This window comes from Rhinopithecus bieti, unplaced genomic scaffold (assembly GCF_001698545.2).
Source record: "Rhinopithecus bieti isolate Rb0 unplaced genomic scaffold, ASM169854v2 scaffold_11941, whole genome shotgun sequence".
Classification (NCBI taxonomy): domain Eukaryota; kingdom Metazoa; phylum Chordata; class Mammalia; order Primates; family Cercopithecidae; genus Rhinopithecus; species Rhinopithecus bieti.
This window is the reverse complement of record NW_016807068.1, coordinates 556,213-566,247: the sequence shown is the minus strand read 5'-3', so window position 1 is coordinate 566,247 and position 10,035 is coordinate 556,213. Positions and strand designations below refer to the sequence as shown.

The window sequence follows — 10,035 nt, the reverse complement described above, 5'->3', positions numbered from 1 at the left end:
CCCAAGCTGAAGCAGTCTTATTCTTCAGGCTTTCATAATTTCATCAGTTGACCAATTTTCAAAGCTCTGTGAGCCATTTGTAGAGAAAACATCAGAACTGTAAGAGCTAAGTCCCTCTAGGTGAGCACCCTTGTGCAAGTAATTTGATGAAATAATAATATTAAACACAATTTTTTCATTTGTTTATTGTCTGGGACATAAGTGTCATGATGGCAGAAACCAGGTCTTTCATCTTCAGAGCTGGATTATCTTGCCAGGCACATGGGAGCTGCTCAATAGTTGTACAATGAGAGTGTGGGTAGACAAATAAATCATGTACAGTCAAAAATTATACATTTCATAGAAATATATTTGATTTTTTTATTTTAAATTGTTAAAGATGTACCTTGTAAACATGACTTTTTGAATGCCACAGATCAGTGAATATAGCTTAAAAACAGAAATTTGCTTTTATTCAAGTGAACATACAGTGACACTATGTAAAACATCATTTGTCATAAAGAAAATATTCTAAAATAGTTCACATAATTTTAGATTTTGGAAAATTTCAAAAAAATTAATTAAAAAAATTAAAATGACCAAACAGTCAAAAGAATCTTGAGGAAAAAAAAAAACAAAGCTAGAGGTCTCAAAATTTCTGATTTTAAAATGTATTTCAAAGCTGTAGTGATCCAAACAGTAAGGTACTGGTAGAAAGACAAACATACAGTCCTGTAGAATGGAATAGAGCCCAAAAGTAAGCCCTGTCATATATGGTCAAATAATCTTTGACAAATGTGCCCAGGCTATACAATGGAGAAAGACTAGTCTCTTCAATAAATAGTGTTGGGAAAATTAGATAGCCACATGACAAAAAATTAGTTAAATTCTAATTTTAAACTATATACAAAAATTAATTCAAAATGGACCTAGCCATAAGACCTGAAACTATAGAACTCCTAGAAGAACTCCTAGAAGAAAAAAGCTTCATGACATTAGTCTTGGCAATAATTTTTTGAACATGACACCAAAAGCACAGGTAACAGAAGCAGAAAAAGACAAATGAACTACATCAAAATTTAAAGAGTGTGGCAAAGGAATAAACAGCAGAGTAAAAAGATAATTTACAAAATAAGAGAAAATGTTTGCAAACCATTTATCTAAGTGGTTAATAACCAGAGTATACAACTCAACAACAACTACTCAACAAATAACCTAATTAAGAAATGAGACTGGGCTTGGTGGCTCACTCCTGTAATTCCAATTACTAAGGAGGCTGAGGCAGGAGGATTGCCTGAGACCAGGAGTTTGAGACCAGCCCTGGTAACATAGTGAGACTCTGTCTCTAAAAAAATAAAAAATTAGTCAGGTTCAGTGATGTGTGCCTGTAGTCCCAGTTACTCAGGACACTGAAGCAAGAGGATTGCTTGACCCCAGAAGTTCAAAGATGCAGTAAGCTGTAATTGTGCCACTGTACTCCAGCCTAGGCAACAGAGAAAGACCTTTTTTTTGGGGGGGGAGGGGTGGAAGGAAATGAACAAAGGACTTGAATAGACATTTCTCCAAAGAAGATATACAAATGCCCATCAAACAAATGAAAAGATGCTAAACATCACTAATCATCAGGAAAATATAGATTTAAACCACAATAAGATATCACCTCACAATGGTCAGGATGGCTTCTATCAAAGAAAGAAAGAAAAAAAAACAGAAAATAACAAGTGCTGGTGAGGATGTAGAGAAATTGAAACCCTTGGGAACACTGTTGGTGAGAATGTAAAATGGTTCAGCTACTATAGAAAACTTTGTGGAGATTCCTCAAAATATTAAATATACAATCACCATATGATCCAGCAGTCCCACTTCTGGAAATAGACCCAAAAGAATTGAAAATATCAAAGAGATTTGCACACCCATGTTCATTGCAGCATTATTCACAATAGCCAAGAGTTGGAAGCAACCTAAATATAAATGACAGATGAATGGATAAATAAAATGTGATGTACATAACATACAGTGGAATATTATTCAGTTTTAAAAAAGAAAACCCTGCCAAATGCTACAAAACCTTTAGGGCATTACACTAACTGAAATAAGCCAATTACAAAAAGAGAAATGATTCCACTTATATGAGATATCTAAAGTAGTCAACTCTTGGAAACAGAAAACAGAATGGTGGTTGCCAGAGGCAGAAAACTTGGGGACAATGGAAGATGTTAACAGATACAGAGTTTCAGTTTTGTAAGATGAAAAAGCGCTATGGATCTATTGCACACCAATGTACATGTAGGTAATACTATTGTACTGCACATGTAAAAATGGTTAAGATGGTAAATTTTATGTTTTGCCATACACAAAAACCCATATAATTGCCAACTTCTCATTATGTAAAACATGTATATTATTTTTAAAACCAACCAGTCAACCAACCCTCTACTTCATTAGCCTTTTATAAAAGGTAGTATATTTTGCAACCAAATAACAGACACAATCTAATCTCAGAGTGAAAGATAACAGTCTGGACTGGAGCTCACCTCTCCCGGCTGTGGGATGCCGAAGCCATGCAGGTGCGGAGCAAAGCAGGTAGCTGCTGGCTGTGAGGAGGCTGTGGAAGGTGTGAGGAGACTGTGCGTTAATAAAAATATCCACGGAGAACACTGAAAACTCAGTGGATTCAAAAATCCATTAAAAATTTGGAACCGAAGATCATACTTGGAAGCGAATCAATGGACTCTGGAATATCCTTGGACAACAGTTATAAAATGGATTGTCCTGAAATGGGTGTATGTATTACATAACAATTAATGATAATAAGTGGAATCATAAAAGCATTGGAATGGCATCTTGGTCTGATACAGATGTCGATGTGGCAAACCTCAGGGAAACACTCACAAACTTGAAATGTGAAGTCAGGAATAAAAATGATCTTACATGTCAAGAAATTGTGGAATTGATGTGCAATGTTTCTTAAGAAGATCAGAGCAAAAGGAGCAGTTTTGTTTGTGTGCTTCTGAGCCATGGTGAAGAAGGAATAATTTTTGGAACAAATGGACCTGTTGACCAGAAAAAGATAACAAGTTTTTTCAGAGGGGATTGTTGTAGAAGTCTAACTGGAAAACCCAAGCTTTTCACTATTCAGGCCTGCCGTGGTACAGAATTGGATTCTGGCATTGAGACAGACAGTGGTATTGATGATGACATGACATATCATAAAATACCAGTGGAAGCCGACTTCTTGTATGCATATGGGACATCATTGGCTAATAAATTGAGACTGGAGAACCAAAGAAAGATAGGAGTGAGAGATGACCCTAAGATTCTTTAGCAACTCAGTGGATTAAATGCCGTTTACTATGATGGAGAACACTACAGAAGGAATATAATTGGAGGAAGGTGAGAAATAAGAAGTTCACTTTTGGTCACTTTAAATTTGAGATGCTTGTGCAACATCCAATCAGACATTCGGAGTAATCTATGGTTCAAAGAAAATTCTGAACTGGAAACATACTTTGGGTATAATCAGCAGATAGGAGCTATTAAAGTCTTGAAATGCAAGTGTGAGTATAGGTAAAGAAAAGAAGAGATTGAGGACTGAGTCCTGGGTACTTCAACATGTAAAAGTCTGGAAGAGAAAGATAATACAGCAAAGGAGGCTTAGTGGAATGGGGGACTTCATGGGGGATATCTTCAAAGTCAAGTAAGGGCATGTTTTCAAGAAGAAAGTGAACAGTTCTATCATGACCTCTTGAAATGAGGACTGAATATTGGCATTGACTTTGGCAATGTCAGTATTGGAGGTCTTTGGTAATCTGAATAAGAGTTGTCTGTGTGCAGTGATATAAGTGAGTGATGTAAGTGAGTAAGGCTCAAATGGAGTGGTTCCAAGAGAGAACTAGAGGTAAAGAGAGGATTGCATCTATAAACGGTTTTTTCAGGGAGCTTCTATGAAAGGGAGAACCATGGGATCTCTGCTACAGGAAGATGTGGCATCTTGGGATAATTTTTTATTTAAGATTAGAAATGTTATATCATGTTTTTATGCAAATGGAAAAGAACTAGACATCTAGGAATGATAGTGGATAAAAGCGAACACTGTGAGTAGGAAAGAGGGGATTGGACGCAGTGACTGAGGGGATGGTTTGACCTAAAACAGGCACATTGCTCCTCCTAAACAATAATAGGAAGGGAGGCAGTGGCTATGAGCTCTAAAGGATGCAGGTCAGTGCATTTGGTCGGATAAGGACTTTATCTTCTGATTGCTTCTATTTTCTCAATAAAATCAGAAGCAAGGTCACCTACTGAGAATCTAAGTTTAAGAAAGTCAGAGGTTTAAGGACAGGAAAACTGTCTTCTCTGGAAATAAGAGAAAGGTTGACTAGAAAAATATAGTAGAATATACATTTCAATGTTTTATCCATGTCATTAACTTTACATAAGATAGTATGTTTTTAGCAAAAAAGGTAAAAAACACCTGAGGATGAACTAAATTCCACCTGTTCCCGTTTCTGAGTAAGCTAAAATGTGAGGTCCAAGAGGGAAGGGATTGTTGTCTACTTTGTAAAAAAAAAAAAAGAAGTCACTGTGCATAGAACATTGTAGACATGGTAGATGCTCAAGAAACATTTAGTGAATGATTTCACGAATGAGAAGGCGCTGTATCTCTAGTTTTTGCCATTGCTACAGATGGTCTTCACACCCACAAATATTTACCTTTACACCTTATCCTAGCACATTTTTAGTAGCACTTTCCTAATTTATTTTTTTTAATATATGGTCACTTTCAAGAAAGCATTTTGTGGTTTACATTCATCTATTTTTCATTCTTCAAAATGTTGTTTTGCAGTATCTAATGGAGAGTTTAAAAGCTTCATGAACGAAAAGGTGCCTTCTGTCAAAATTAAATGAATGCAAAAGAATGAAAAGTTTGGGTTGAGTTCAAAATTGTAAGCTCCCAAGGAAAATGAATGCACAAAACTTCTGGTTTTCATTTCCCATATTCTTATATTAAACATGAAATTCAAGGGTTCTGACTGAATTAGAAAACTTAAAATTTGAGGACAAATTTCTGACAATAAAATGTTCTAAAGACTCTTAAATCAAAATCTTACTAAATAGCCTGACTAGCAATCGTATTTTTTTATTTCAATGTGTTTATTTTACTACAACAGTAAAAATTTTACTAAATCCCAACCTATCTGTAATTATTTCACAGAAATGAATGGTTCTGTGTGTTTATTGAGAAGAGAACAGAAGATCTGCTACTCTTCAACCACTGGAGGATATTAATCTTACTCTTTCTCATAAAACTGTCTAATAAACATAAGAAAAATATAAAAATTTGCTAGCAAATACAGAAATGCAAGTAAAAGCAATAAGGCAGCATTTTCACCAATTAAGAAGGTAATGAACATCACTATGTATATAGGTTTCTCATATTGTTATGATTTTCTTAGGATAAATTTTTCAGTATGGAATAATTGAATGAAAATTTCGAGGCTGGGAGCAGTGGCTCATGCCTGTAATCCCAGCACTTTGGGAGGCCGAGGCGGCGGATCACCTGAGATCAAGAGTTCGAGACCAGCCTGGTCAACACGGTGAAACACCGTCCCTACTAAAAATATGAAAATTCGCCAAGTGTGATGTCGTGTGCCTGTAATCCCAGCTACTCAGGAGGCTGAGGCTGGAGAATTGCATGAACCCAGGAGGCAGAAGTTGCAGTGAGCTGAGATCGTGGCACTGCACTCCAGGCTGGGCAACAGAGTGAGATGCCATCTCAAACAGAAAGAAAAGAAAAGAAAAGAAGAAAAGAAAAGAGAAAAAAACATGGAAGGAAGGAAGGAAGGAAGGAAGGAAGGAAGGAAGGAAGGAAGGAAGGAAGGAAAAGAAAGAAAGAGAGAAAGGAGGGAAGGAAGGAAGGAAGGGAAATCTGGAAATACATATATAAATTACTTCAGAAAATGTAACAAATTACTATTGTGAAAGCACAAATTTTATAACATCCTGCCATCATTGGCTTCTTGTCATTTAAATTTTTTTAGCTTAATGTAGTAAAATTTACTCTTTTTGATGAACATTCTATGAGTATTGACAAATGTATAGTGTCATGTAACCACACCACAATCAATATATATAACAATCCATCACCCCAAAAATGCGCCTCTGTATAGTCAACCCCTTCCCACCCAGCTCCTGGTAACAATTGATCTGTTCTCTGTACTTGTAATTTGTCTTTTTCCAGAATGTCATATAATTGGGCTTATACGCTATTAAGCCTTTTGAGTTTGGCTTATTTCACTAACATAAGACATTTGAGATTCTTCCATATTGTTGCATGAATCAATCATTTTTTTCCTTTTATCACTGAGTAGTGTTCCATTTTGCGGATGTACCAGAGTTGAGTATCCATGAATCAGTTGAGTTGTTCACAGTCTTTGGTGATGATAAATGAAGTCACTGTAAACTTTTCCATATGGGTTTTTGTGTGAACCTAAGATTTATTTCTCTTGAGTTGTCACTTTTTAGAAAAAATGTTTATCATATTTATTTTATTGCATTTAAGTATCCCTGCTACAAATTCAAGTTTTCCCAGGGGATATTAGTATCCCAGTTTGAGAAACATAAGCTTAGGTGAAGCCATATCCAAGATAATTGTACATAAAACTCTGAGCACTTAGTTTAAATTTGCAAAGTGCTAGAGAGACAAAGAAATCCTCAAATATAAAATTAATTGTGAAGCTTTAAAATATTGAGACTAGTTAATGTGCATTTGTTTGTTTTTTAATAATGACTCTAACTTCTAAAACTTAACTTTGAATGCTTCTGTAGGTTATAGGGAAATATGTAAGAAGACATAAACACTTTTGAATGTAAAGTTTCCAAAATAACTTGAAATTTGAATGATCAGCGTTAATTTCCAACAATCTTAATTCTAAAAATAAGATAATAATAATTGTCCTTGTCTATAAGAAGTTTACAGATGCACTGGGGAAGTTTATCTTGTGCTTAAAGGGTGAAATAACAATCCAGGACAGAGGGTTAAAAATATCAAATGAGTATAATAGTTAATAAGTACTAATGGAGTTCAGAGATATAGGATACTTCTTCATTTGAAGTTGCTGGCTTCTTCTATAACTGGTACATTTTGGAGTGTGAAGACAATTTAGACAGACTCTTTGCATTGATTCTTTTCTCTGTCCCTGTAAAGAACTTTAATGAGTTACAATGTCACCCAAGATAATTAGAATACCCCTTTGGCACTCAAATAGCAAAATATAGTTGTCTGTGTACCCAGAGTACATCAAGTGTCATCTTCTAAAACGGTCTGGTAGTATTACCCATATGATAGATTATATAATGCTACTATTAAATTTGGAGAACATTAACAGAGGAGGATGAAGGACTAATGAGTCATTCTCAAGTAAAGCCATCTGATTCTATTTATACAACAGTCTAATAAAAATCAGATGTAGCTAAGTCTCAATTCAGATGTAATTTACAGGCGGAAAATAATAGTGTATTTTCATAATACCAAAGAGAATACACTGCCGGCAAGTTTCCCAAAATGTATTTACCTGCCATATCATATAGGAAAAGTATCAGAGTTGAAATAAAATATTTTGCACCCAAAAGCACATAAACAAGCACATATGCTTCTTTTTGTTTCTCCCTCCCTTTCCCAGTTTTCTTCCTTCCTGCTACTTCGTCTCCACCCATCTTCCTTCCCACGGATACATACCACAAATGTGCACGAAGTCATCAAAAAAGCGTATTTATTTTTTTTAGAAGATTTGGTTCCTAGACATCTAATCACCAAGAAGCATAAAACTATTTTATATTAATTACTGAATTTTAAATATGTGAAATATAGACAGATGATGATGAAGATAGATTGATCGATAGACAGATAGATGATAGATAGATAGATAGATAGATAGATAGATAGATAGATAGATAGAAGTCAACCCGCTATATCTGTGGGTTGCACATCTGTGGATTCAACCAAATGTGGATTGAAAAGACTTGAAAAAAATAGATGATTGTAATGGATGAAACACTTATAGTACAGTGTAGTGTGCAATAAAAGAGGGACAGTAATGCCTAGTGTGTAATGAGAGCACAGAGAAGTATCACCCAGCTCAGACTGATTTAGCAAAATCTCTAAAGGAGACAGATAATCCATGAGCTGAGTCTTGAAAAGGTAAGTAGAAGGAAGGCAATCAGATGACACAGCAGATAAGAAAAAAATGATTTTGTGGAACTACAAGTGGTTTTATAAGGTTGCCATGAAAGCTGCATTCAGAGGTCTATAATAAACTGGAATTCACTTTTCTCATTTACAAGATTCCCAACTTTCCAGTCCTGGCATATCTCTTCCCTCTCTACATGTTAAGCATTTTTTTTTTTTAATTGTACTTTATGTTCTGGGACACACATGCAGAACGTGCAGGTTTGTTAAATAGGTATACACATGCCAAGGTGGCTTGCTGCATCCATCAACCCACCATCTATATTAAGAATTTCTCCTAGTGTTATCCCTCCCCAGCCCCCCACTCCCCAACAGTCCCTGGTATGTGATGTTCCCCTCCCCATGTCCATGCGATCTCATTGCTCAATACTCACTTATGAATGAGAACATGTGGTGTTTGGTTTTCTATTCCTGTGTTAGTTTGCTGAGAATGATGGTTTCCAGCTTCATCCATATCCCTGCAAAGGGCATAAGTTCATCCTTTTTATGGTTGCATAGTCCATGGTGTATATGTGCCACATTTTCTTTATCCAGTCTATCATTGATGGGTATTTGGGTTGGTTCCAAGTCTTTGCTATTGTGAATAGTGCTGCAATAAACATACATGTGCATATGTCTTTATAGTAGAATGATGTGTAATCCTTTGGGTATATACCCAGTAATGAGATTTCTGGGTCAAATGGTATTTCTGGTTCCAGATCCTTGAGGAATCGCCACACTGTCTTTCACAATGGCTGAACTAATTTACACTCCCACCAATAGTGTAAAAGTGTTCCTATTTCTCCACATCCTCTCCAACATCTCTCGTTTCCTTACTTTTTAATGATCACAATTCTAACTGGTGTGAGATAGTATCTCATTGTGGTTTTGATTTGCATTTCTGTAATGACCAGTGATGATGAGCTTTTTTTCATATATTTTTTTGCTGCATAAATAACTTCTTTCGAGAAGTGTCTGTTCATATCCTTCACCCACTTTTTGATAGGGTTGTTTGTTTTTTTCTTGTAAATTTGTTTAAGTTATTTGTAGATTCTGGATATTAGCCCTTTGTCAGATGGACACATTGCAAAAATTTTCTCCCATTCTGTAGGTTGCCTGTTCATTCTGATGATAGTTTCCTTTGCTATGCAGAAGCTCTTTAGTTTAATTATATCACAGCTGTCAATTTTGGCTTTTGTTGCCATTGCTTTTGGTGTTTTAGACATGAAGTCTTTGCCCATGCCTATGTCCTGAATGATATTGCCTAGGTTTTCTTCTAGGGTTTTTATGGTTTTAGGTTTTACATTTAAGTTTTTAATCCATCTTCAGTTAATTTTTGTATAAGGTGTAAGGAAGGGGTCCATTTTTAAATGAACATGGAATTAATCTATTTCCCCTGGAGGATTAAATTTGCACACATATCATCTCTGAAGATGCTGATCATACGTGTGGTGAGTCAGGGAGTTGTCCCTCAACAGGCTTTCTGTGGCAGAGATTACCAATGTTCACCAATACCCCTTTTCTCCTCTTCTTCCTGGGCACACAGTTAAGTAGTATTCTTTGGCCTCCTTGCTGGTAGGTTGGCACCATGTAACTAAGTTCTGGGAAAATTGAATGTGAATAAAAGTGATCTATGCTGCTTCCAAATCTGACCCATAAAAATATTTCACACTCAAAGCTCCACTCTCACTTTTCCCATTCTATACTGATCTGAGATATTGAAGATGGCAGTACCATGAGATGGAGGTGACCTGTTAAAATAGACTCCTTCCAGTGATCCACACTGAACTGAGCACAAAATAAGTCCTTTTTTTTTTTTTTTTTTTTTTTTT

The 10,035-nt window shown here is 35.7% G+C and overlaps 1 pseudogene; it reads left to right on the top strand.

Moving 5' to 3' along the window:
• Positions 1 to 2,540: 2,540 nt before the first annotated feature.
• Positions 2,541 to 4,852, top strand: LOC108534630 (caspase-3-like; annotated as a pseudogene).
• The last annotated feature ends 5,183 nt before the right edge of the window (positions 4,853 to 10,035 follow it).